Here is a 12059-nt window from a genome sequence, read left to right as displayed (position 1 = left end):
AAGAGAATCCCACCCTTGGAAGCCAAAAATAGAGCTATGGAACATATGATGAAGGACTTGTATAAAATTTTGGATGGTATGGATAATAGAGTGGTCAACACTAAGAAGGCAGTTAAGAAACTTGCTAACCAAAGTTGCTCCATTGTGAAGACTGTGGTAGATAACATTAACACTCTGTTGGACAAACTAGAACAAGTGGTGCAAGAGCACCTTGATACATAGGGCCCTCACCTTTTCATTTTTGTTGTTTTATGCTCCAAGAGAACTTTTATAAGTAGGAATAAGGGTCATTGGACCTAAGTATGATAGCTAGGGTGTAGGAAGTCAAAATGTCCTAGGAAGAGTCGTAAATGGCCTAAAAAGAAAGGTATACCTTACCATAGTGTAATGAGTAACCTAAGGGATGAGTAACTAGCTTAGGGAAGGGTACCTAGCATGAAATTGCTAAGGGATAGCCTAAATAACAAGTTAGAAGTGTTAAAAAGAGCAAGTGAGAAAAATTGCAAAAGTTGTTCTATTGCAATTTTGTAATTTTTGCAAAAATGTTGATTTTGCAAGAAATTGTGGACTTTTTCTTTAAAACACTAAAAAGGCCAATGCAAACCCTAAGGATGGAGGAAAAATACCTAGGAGGAGATATAAAAGACTTCCCAAACTCTAAAATGGCAGAAGTATTTGGCATTTGTACGAACAACATGTTGTAGCATGGCTTTTACTTGCAAAAAGACTATTTTTTTGAGTTTTAAAGCTTTTCACATTGTTCTTGTGTATTGTACTAGTTTTCATGGTAGATAGGATAGTTTAGAATATTTTTCTTTCAAGAAGTGTTTTGAAAGTGTATAGCTTGTTAGTTTTAAAAATCTTTTGTATTCAAGCAGTCTACTATCCAGTTATTAGCAACTTGCACAAGAAATGAGATAACCCACTATCCCATCATAGGAATTGTATAGCCTCTTTGGGATAGTAATTAAACTCAATGTACTATATTATGGAAAAATCAAGGTCCTTCAAAATTCTAGCAAGCAATTTTAAGCTCTTGCCCTAGGTGAGCTAGAGCATGGCTGGCTAGGGAAGAAATAGAAACAGAGCTTGTTTTCTTGCAAGGATTGTGGAGATCTCTTGAAGAGTGAACATGGAGGTTGTAGGGGAGTGATAGGATACCCCTTGGGTTGAAGGAGAAGGTTTTTCCAATCCATTAAGGCACCCTAAAAGACTAAACAACAAGTTAACCTTGTAAATCCTCTAAAACCCTCAAAATCAGCACAAGGATTGTATGACAATTCTAGGGTCTAAAACCTAGAAAATATTAAAGCCCTCACAAATGATAAAAGGTCCATGAAGATAACTTGGAAGGTTTAGTGGAAGAAAAGTGAGAAAATCCCTATTTTGTAGGTGAAATAGGGCTAATTGGGGCTCTTCCTTATAACCCTGTTTTGGGGGAAAAGGGTGAAATCTGGTAGAAGCTTAACCATAGAAAGATGTTTTAAGATGCTAAAGGAGTAAGTTGCAAGGTGTTGATACTCCTTCCATAATCCTACAAGTGGTTGAGAATAATGGTGAAAAAAACCTAGTTTTGTTGTAGACTTTGAATGCTCTTCATCCAATATGAGAACTTGGCAAACAGCAAGAACTAAAAATTGTTCAAGATAGTGGAGTGGGGTTTTGGATTGTGGGATATTTTCTTGAAAAAGGTCTTATAGGTCCATGTGGTGGTCTAGCAAGACACCCTAAGTCTCAGAAGTAGACAAGAAACATGAATCAGTGACTGGTTCATCCCTACTTCTCCCTATCAACAAGGGAGAGTTCAAGGCTTAAAGTACTTGAAAGAGGACCACGACCCCAAAAAAAAACCAGGGCTAACTCAAAGAAGATTGAGGTCATGGAAGCCAAAGAAATGGATGATATGAAGCCTTTATGGATAACATGAATATCCATTCAGATTGGGCTATTGATTTATTGAAGACCATGTTACTTATATTAAGGCTTCTTATCTTAGTTCTATTTTTTGGTGTTGACGCATAGTTCTTTTAGGCTTCTTTGCTCTTGTTGTTAGTTACTTTGTAAAAGGTTTCAAGTCCTTTAAAACCTATTTTTACTTAATCAAAATAGTATACAATAAATTCTAGTAGGAATAAATTAATGGCATAAGCTACTACACAAAAGCATATTAACGCTACAATACAAAAAATTAAAAATTAAAATTCTTAAATAAAATTCTTATAGGAGTGTTAAGTAGAGTGTAGGTGAACAACATGGCAAGTCATCCTCCAACCATAACTCTGAAACTTCCTTTTAGAATAGAAGACCTCCCAGAACAAGCCCTAGTTGGGCCAAATAGAATGAGAATGATAGTGGAAATAACATAGAGGATAGAAACCTTAGTGACATAGTAAGAGAGAAAAGTTACAAAAATCAAAGGAATTGCAACTCCCGCAAAAAATACCAAAACAAATGAGAAAGTGTAGCCAAAATAGGCCTCACTAGCTCCCTTTTTCTCTTCCTTTGTTAATACAACAATATAAACCAAAGGTGTTCTTAGGTCAAATCCCTCCAAACCTCACTTCTCTCTCTCTAGAATGTATTTCAATGGATACACCAACCAACACCACTAGTCCAGACATGGCCATCATCATAGAGTATTTTGGTTAGAAAAGAGAACTATTTGTTCACAGAAAATGAGACAATAGATAAAAATATTTTTTATGTGAAGAAAATATATTGAACATTAGAAATTTGATTGTTAAAACTGAATTTAGAAATTTCTCAAAATGAATTCAGAAAATTCTATAAATGGATTTATTTCTATCATTAGAAAATTCAAAAACTAATTAGTCTTACAACATTTCTATTGAAATAACAATTCTAGGAGCAAAGCTCCCACCATAATCTTATCGGCATAATTATATTATTTTACCATTTCTTTTTTTAACTTGTGAGAACCCACTATGGGAAACTGCAAACTTCCTTCATATACCTACAATATCTATATGGTACAAATGCATGTTATTGGCAATTGGATGTAGATTGAAATGGTGATTTTTTAGGTTAAATTACTACTTCTTATAAATATTAAATTATTCTTCTCGTTCTTCTTTGTGTACAATACATAGAAATGGAATAGGTACTTAGAGCTTCCTAGAATAGAGTGCTCTATAATTTAGTGAATTTAGAATTTAGAGTAGTTTATTCCAAATCTAAGCAATTTGAATTTCTTACAAAAATATTTAGTCTAAATTCACACCAAAGAATGATTGTTATGAATATAGAAAAAAAAAAATTTAAGTTGACAACCATTTTCGTACATCATTTTTTTGTATAGATCATGGTAGTTCATGTATTATTAAAATTAGAATGGTCCAATTTTTTTTATGAGTGTTGATTACATGTAAAAGTTGTTATTTTTATTCATGTTGAATGTGTATGTGTTACAATTAAAAAAAAATTTAAGGATTTCAAAATGGTGTGGCCTTTTTTCTTCTTTCATGAACTTATGGGGGGTAGGGGTGGTGTTGAAGGTGGATATCATTAGGGAAGAGTATAAATGAATTTAATTAAGTATTTTATATACCAATATAAATTGGATTAATGTTTAGAAAATCTTATGTGTATATTTACTTGTACATGTTGGTTTATGATTCATCTACTTTCCATATCAATGTTAGTTATATATTGTCATATGTGAGATATGGTTAATTCATTGTTGTGAGTGCTAAATGTGGGCCTCTGTGATTAACACACACTTTAACATGATCATTATCTGAAGAATCATCCCAGGATGAACATGGGATTGTTCATCTAAAATAACCAATAGGTCAATTTGTTGCCTCCTAACTAGAATTATTTTTCTATTCACTCTAAGACTGAGAAGCTAGCAACTAGACATCTAGAATGAAGGATTTTTAAGCTATATGATGTGCAAGATTAAGCTAGATATGCAAGTAAATCTAAGAACATAAAGAACATATTAATCTAGATAAATGCATGATTAATATATATTATATTGTAAATATGAGAATACTAAGCTAAGAATGTAAGAGTAATTGAGCCAACAATTTAGCATAAGTTAGATACTATCCAATTTCCAACCTCTAAAATGAGGAATTTAGGGCTTCTTAAATAGAATCCAAGAATTTGATCAACGATTGACATCAAATTGAATGAACGGTTGAGATCTGAAGAAGATTCAGTTAGAATAGAAAGTTTCCTTATGAAAAGGAAGTTAATTGATTACTTTTGACTGGAATAAGGAGTTAACTAATTTAATTCCTTTTCTGATTTAGTCCACTCAGAGTTTCCATTTCTAAAATGAAGAGAAGATTTGGAGAATATATTTAATTTAATAAAATAGAATATGACCTCATAAATGCATAATCTAAATTAATTGAATAATTAAATTTAGTAAACTAAAATGAGGATATATTTCATTAAATTATATACATTTAATTCCTTAATGTGTATTTTAGAAAAAGGGGTAGATTTAATTTAATACAAGTGCTAGGAATCATAATTAAATTAAATTGATTAATAGGTTTTCCTTTGCTAATTTGATTAGACTTAGGAATTAAATAGAATATGTAACTAATGCAGATTAGGGATTTTTTGCATTTGACACTTAGGTCAAGTAGCGATTATCAAAATCAAAAATGCCTAGTAAAATAAGACTTTAAGATTGATTAATAGACTAGAATTGGTTTAGCATGGCAATGTGCCAATTTTGGGGTATTACAATTGTCACACTAGATCTATCTAATCTACTAGATTTAAGTTATTAAGCTTCTTGAGTAGAGTTGATACACTCTACATATTGAGGGAGCTAACAATTATGCACTTACCAAACTCCCAGATCAAAATAGAAGATGGAAAGATATTTGATGGCCTAAGGAGAAAGAGATTGCATAATTTAGATTTTGATATCATATATTCATCATTCAACCTTTGTGGTGTCTTATATTGAAAGATGTAAACAGTCATTCTATTTGTTTTATATTGTGCACTTGATGCTTGACTAGTACGTCAACACTCTTTTTAGTTCCCTAATGTATTTTAAAATAATGTCACTTGTAATCATCTAATTAAAGAGTATTCAAAAAATTGGTCGATATCTAAAATATTTTATGAAATATTGTGTTTGGACATATATTTGATATGTAGATCAATCTATATATTTTATTATCATGAATCAAATGATGAAATTACTTTGACTAGTCAATACTATTGATTTGACACTTGACTTGATTGATCATTTTGTTTTGTTTTTTAGATAAATGCTTGTGTAGCACATTTTGTAGAAAATTGGTCTTTACATGTGGTATCAAAGTATGGTTTATCATAGTGGTTAGATTATATATTAGCTCTTTTGACTCAACATGAAAACCTCTTACAACAACAACCTGATCATATGGATCATCTTGAGCATGATGTGAGGGGCACTCAAGATGAAAACCCCCACAATAAGGAACAGTGGAGGAGAGAAGAGGATTGAAAATTAGAGACTTAGAGAAAATAGGAGGAGGATAGGAGGAATAGAGAGAAACATAAAATGGAAGCTGATCATAGGGTGTCATAAGCCTTCATTAATAAATAATACAAATAAAACTCTAAACATGTGTGCTCTTTTTTTTTTTTAATAATAAATACGTGAACCCCTTATTTAATAATTTGATCCATGTTGATTAACTAATTCCATAAATTAATTCTCTAATAATAACTCTAAATGTATTAATTTATGAATAAATATACAACTAAAATAATTATAAATCTTATTATTAGATATATTTATAATAAACATGTGGGTATGTGCATGAGGACGGTGTGCCAAAATGTGGTGATATGAAAAATATGTAGTTTTGAAATGGCTAAAAGCATTTCAAAATCCATCCTAACTTTTTTCCCATCCGTCCTAATACCAAACCCAAAAAGTAATACCAAATCTTTGCTAATGCGAGGTAGGATCTTGAGCCTTACATATGCAAGTATCATGGACAATTGACCAAGACAGCTCTAAGTGAGACTAAGTAGTGGAAAGGTTAATTGGATGACTTAGTAGCAGTGGTATGGAGACCATGGAGGGAGATTTAGGCATGGGATGATGTACTGGTGGAGCTAAGGTATATGTTTTCTTCTTGACCATTGATTGGTTGCTCCATGTAGGTGATCAAGAGATTCCCACTAACTCATGTATGGAAATAGTATTGTCAATCCCAAGACATCCTATAGGATTATTATAAATATGCATACTTTACTATGGACCTGGATCATAGGTGATCTGTCAGATTTGACTATGGTCATTCTATGATTGATGTGCATACCCTAGTTGTGACACAGTGTTATTATATGGCAGGAGTAGCAGATGGGGGGATGACTCCAATATACTAGGCATATTTTTTGAGCCATCCTTTCCCTCATTTCATAGACCTAGTAGAGATGGTATCACCAGTGTAGCCAATGTAGGCACCACAGCAGCCATAGCAAGAGAGGATAGGAAGAGGATACGACAAGTTCATATTCCTCCCCCATAGATGGTAGATGATGTAGGTGTTGGTGGGAGTGGGATAGGACAGAGATGTCCTTGCAGTGAGATGGGCACCCTGGTAGATATTGGAGGAGATATACAGAGATCTCGTATAGCAGAGCAGCTAGCTCAACAAGTGGAGCATGGAGTGGGTGATGAGGAGATGTAGGATCATCCTACTCCTGAGCCATAGGGCGGAGATATCCTAGCATAGACCCAGGATGCTTTGAGGAGGGCCATAGAGTGACTGCAAGTGGCATAACAAAAACTAGCCAATATGCAGATATAGCTAATGGTGTGAGATTTGTGCCTCAGAGATCAAAAGTAGGAGATTCAGGATCTCTATACAAAGTTAGAGTAGCAGCACATGTACTATTATGCAGGATATATTGTGGCGGTGCCTAAGGTTACAGATTAGATTGCTCATTTTTTTGAGTATGTGAGAGCATCAGATGGTGTTTGATGGCCAATGAGACCAAATTCCCCTCCTCCTCCTCCTGGGTATGAGGGAGAGGGGAACAATTAGATATGCTTACTACTAACTTTTGAATCTAGCTATGTATTGATTGGCATGCTATCACCATTTGTATATTTTGAGATTGACAGTACTTGAGTAGTATATAGTTTGCATCAATAGACACAGTTGACTCCACACACACACACACACACATATATATATATATGAGATTTTTTGATTCAAGTATCTTTGCATGTGTCATCTTTTCCCTTTTTTAGTTTTCCATACATGAGATGTTTATAATATGATTATGAATGCAAACTTGATATGGTGTATGAATGTAGTGTAGATGAGATGAATCATGAAATTATGTATGTGAAATGCAAAATATGAATGAACTAACATCTCATACAGTATTCCATTTTGTTATTAATGACAACTATCTTGTGAAGATTGAGAGGACAAACCAAAGAATCGAAGGCTTGTGCAATCATGAATAAATGTGATACTTTGAAGAAACCAACCATCTGTCATCATGAAGGATGCAAGTAAATTAGTGATCGAACCATGTGCTTATGCAATGTAGCCCTACATTAGATGTAACTATAAGTCTAGTTACCAAGCTCATAAAATTATCATCACTAAGTGTTTCGCTAAATCCACAAATGTCATATAATTCCCACTGACATTACAAGCATGGGAATATGAATAGGACACATGTTGTAGTTTTTTTGGGATTAAATGGAAGAATTTGAGGCACAAGAAGCCAGAATGACCAAAACATTTATCCCCTTTGATATAGCAAGAAAACATAAAATCAAAGCATAAATGCTAGGATGACCAGAATGTTTCTTACATGCGGACACACTATACACACAAGAGATCCTTCTTATGCTATGTATTTGGTAAAGATTTTGTCTACAATGACCTTTTGTTCATAACCTAAGATAGAACTATGTTAAGTATATTCACAATGACTTGTATGTTCACTTAGCAAAAATGAGTATCAGCATTTACTGTAGTATAGAGAATTCACTCAAACAAGCAAGGAGAAGAACCAAACTTAGTGAAGAGTCCATATAGAATGAGTCGAGGTACACAGCCATCCAACATGAGATAGAGGCTCTTATAATAGACACCTATTTTATATGGATGCTTCAGATCATTGGAACTAGACCAACAAACAAAAAGTAAAGAAAAGATCATGCCCCCAGTCCTTGCTTTTCTAGTCAAAAGAAACATCATCGAGTTGCTTGAAGAGACATGATAAAGAAAAACACCAAACAAGCAAAGAAAAGCTCAATATATCCAAAACACTTTCAACATTTTTAGTTTAGTTTCTATGTTATAGGATTGATGTCAAGTGTCAATGTTTAGAACATATATGAAATAAATCTCTTCGGTAGGGTGACAATAGTAGATAGATGTAGTTAGAACAACTGGTGACTAAAGTCAAAGAGGAATCTTTAGTAAGAAGAACCTTAGTAGAAAACTAAGTGATAGTAGATAGATGTAGTTAGAACAACTGGTGACTGACATGAAAGAGATCTTCTTTGAGAGGGATCTCAATAGTAAAGTAAGCAATAGTAGATAGACACATCTAGAACAACTAGTGACTAAAGCTTAAGAGATCTTTGAGAGGAATCTCTATAGTGAAGTGAAGTAAAGTAATAGCAAGAAGACACATATAAGACAATTGGTGGCCAACATGAAAGAGATCTTCTTTGAGAGGAATCTCAATAGTAAATTAAGTGATAGTAGACAAACATAGTTAGGACAACTAGTGACTGACATGAGAGAGATATTCTGTGAGAACATAGGGTGTTGCCTCTGAGACTATGATTAGATTAAATCCATGTATGCATGAATGAAAGTAGCAAACTAAAGTATGAAAGCAACTATATAAGAGTGAGAAGATTCATTGTAAGGTGTAGCATTTGAAACAAGAGGCACCTATTTTTCTACCATGATGCCTATTTGTCAAGTTTTCATCAATGGCACTTTTCTTCATTTTCAATTTTTTTGTATTTTAGAATTTTTAAAATCTTTTTGGTATTACCAAGATATCTATTTCTAGGTTTTGACCAGGATAATAGATTTTTTCAAGACTTTTTGCAATTTTTAGAATTTTTCATGACATTTTCAAAATTGTAGAACTTTTCTAGAGATTACTATCTCTCAAGCAAGATCATATCATTTTTTCTAATGTCTAGCAAGGTGTAGGACAAGATGTAGTAGCAAGCTAGTGGATAAGTAGAGATGGATAGGCAAGGAGTGTGAAGTGAGTGAAAGTGACCCTCAAGAACTAGCTCTCCAAGAGTACCCAAGCTAGGGAAAATGTAATATAGCCATATCAAGTGGGTTTTGGATAATCAATGAAAGTCAATGAGTGAGATAGTATGATGTCATGACAGTAAGTAATCCAAAAGAGTGGGCACGTCAAGAGCCCTCTAAAAACCATTTTTCTTCTTCTTTTTCTTTTGATCAAAACCAAGGGGTCAAGTGGATAGGACAGTGATAGAAAACATTATTAGAATTAAGAATAATGGAGGTTATGAGTGAGATACTTGGGATAAGAAGGATGGTGATAGGAAGTTTAGTGGATCAAATAAACCCATGCTCATGAATAACTCAAAAGCATCAAGATCAAAGAGGAAAGATGGAATAGATGGATTATGGAAGAATTACACATGACACCTATTTGCCAGGTTTTCATCATGGTACTTGTACAAGGTGCCACAAGTAGTTTTCACCATAGAATGAATTATTTTATCTTTACTTTTGCTACCAAGGTGCCTATTTCCAAGTTTTCACCAAGGCACTTTTTTTTTTAAAGATTTCTTTTAGAAATAATTTGAATCTTTTTCAATTTGAATAATACTCCTATTATAAGGAGAAGTTATGATAAGCCAAGACCATAGAAATGTATGCTCAAAGATTTTAATAGGGTAATGGAAGGGAGGTAGTAGAAAAGATATATGGAGGATAAGGTTTTAGGCTATGGATGAGATAAATGGGATGGATGGATAAACGGTGGTAGGATAGAAGGTGGAAGGATAGGTAATAGGGTATTGAAAGGGATGCACAATGGTATAAGAAAAAGTGGGAAAGATCAACATTGACACACACCTGGAAGGGTAGTGGAATGATGGAGGAAATATGGATGAAATAGTTTGAGGTTTAGATGTATGATATGGTAGAATAATTTTGGAGGAAGATGGAGTGGAAGGCTTTAGAATCTTTTGAGGAAGATGTTTAGAAGTAGATGAAGTGAAAGCCTTTGGAATTTGGAATGTCAACTTTGATTTTCTTTCAAATTTCATGTCTTTCAAAAGATACTTGGGAATCCATATAGCTTTGGAGTTTTCTTCACTTTTGGATGATTTAGAGCATATTTCTTCAATGATGGATTTAGGAACCCATATTTTCTTCAATTTTGTTTTTCTTCTATTGGACCTTTGTGGTCTCTTGAATAGTTTTGATTTTGCATTCACGTGTCGATTAGAGGAGACATAGTGATCATTTGTAAATGGATTCTCATATTTATTTTAAAGTTGATCATCCAAATTACTTCCAAAAGTCTTGGGACTTGTGGATGAAGAAGTTTGATATGACTAGTTTAGATGGAAAGCTTTATGTTAAGGACTCAAGAATTTGTGTCTTTGTTGATCTTGAGGTATGGTGGGAGAATTAGGTAATGAGTTAATATTTGAATTAGGAGATGGAGGAACATAAGGTCTCAAAATAGATGGAAGGTCTGAAGGCTTTATCTTGATGGATAAGGACCAAGAATAGATTTAGAAGATATAAATGGATATTGGATATGGATATCAGCATCCTTAGAGTGAGCAACATGACCTAGGCCATTTAAAGATTCATGAATTACTTTAGTAGGATTAGTTCACCTTTGATAGGAGAACTTAAAGCTTGAGTATAATTTTGAAGTGAGTATGGAGAAGTAGAACAAAAGGGGATACTTTGATCTTGACAAGGACTTTTAAATAGCATAGGAAAATTATTTTTCTCTTGATCTTTAGTAATATCATTAGGTATGGTGGAAGGATTATCATGATCTTTCCTTGTAGAGAGGCATGATATGGGAGATGAAGGACTACGTGGCTCTTGAGATGGAGGGATGACATCTTGAGGGATATGAGAGGGTTCTAGATCTTGATCTTTAGATTTTTTAAAATCCTCTTAACATGGATCCACTTCTGAGGACAAGGTAGAATGTGAAGTTTGAATGGGAGGCTCCTAAAGAGATAGTGAATGGCTAGTCGGAGTGGGAATAATAGGAGTAGCAGTGCATGAAGGTTTTGGATCTTTAGTTTGAGCAGAATGGGAGAAGTTTTCAGCTAAGTCAAAGTTAGCTCAAGTTTCTTTTAGAGGTAGCCCTTGAGGGTACATATAGTCAAAAGAAAAAGCATTAGGTGCTTTATTTGGTGGAGGTATGTTGGAAAGCTTAGACACTTTAGAAGTTGATGGCATGTTGGAAGAAGTAAAAGTTGCATTTGAACCATTACTAGACATGGTTTCATGATGTTGATCAAGCTTGAGAGTAGCATCTTTGATAGATAAGTTCTTAAGTTTTTAAATTATGTCAACATCAAATAGATCTTGGATTTTATTTTTCAACTCCATGCAATGTGAAGTTTTATGTAGATTAAGTCTATGATAGGCACAATAATTACTCATAAAGAAGACTCCAAAAAAAGTGACTTTAGGCAACACAATGAGTTTATTTTGAAGAAGTTCTTCCAAAGTTGACTCATAAAATCTTCCCAAAGCCTTGGTTTAGGTTCCCAAAGTTTTTCTTGAAAGATATTTCCAGATTTCTTGGGTGTTTGTGGATTGTTTTTAGATGACTTGGACTCAACATTATTAGGAAGGTAAATAATTTTGCAAGGAGAATTTGTTTGATGATGTTTCATCTTCCTCCTTAATTCTTTGAATTTGAATGCTCAATGATTTGGTTTGTTTCTTCATGTTTGCAAAGTATCTCTTCTTCCTCACTAGGATTATTGGATTTAGTGCATTTTTTGTTAGCCATTGTGATGTCCTAGGTTTATGTGAACAACTAGACATGAAAGG

This window comes from Cupressus sempervirens, chromosome 4 (assembly GCF_028749045.1).
Source record: "Cupressus sempervirens isolate cs-2001-9-10 chromosome 4, ASM2874904v1, whole genome shotgun sequence".
Lineage (NCBI taxonomy): Eukaryota > Viridiplantae > Streptophyta > Pinopsida > Cupressales > Cupressaceae > Cupressus > Cupressus sempervirens.
This window is presented reverse-complemented; position numbering follows the sequence as displayed.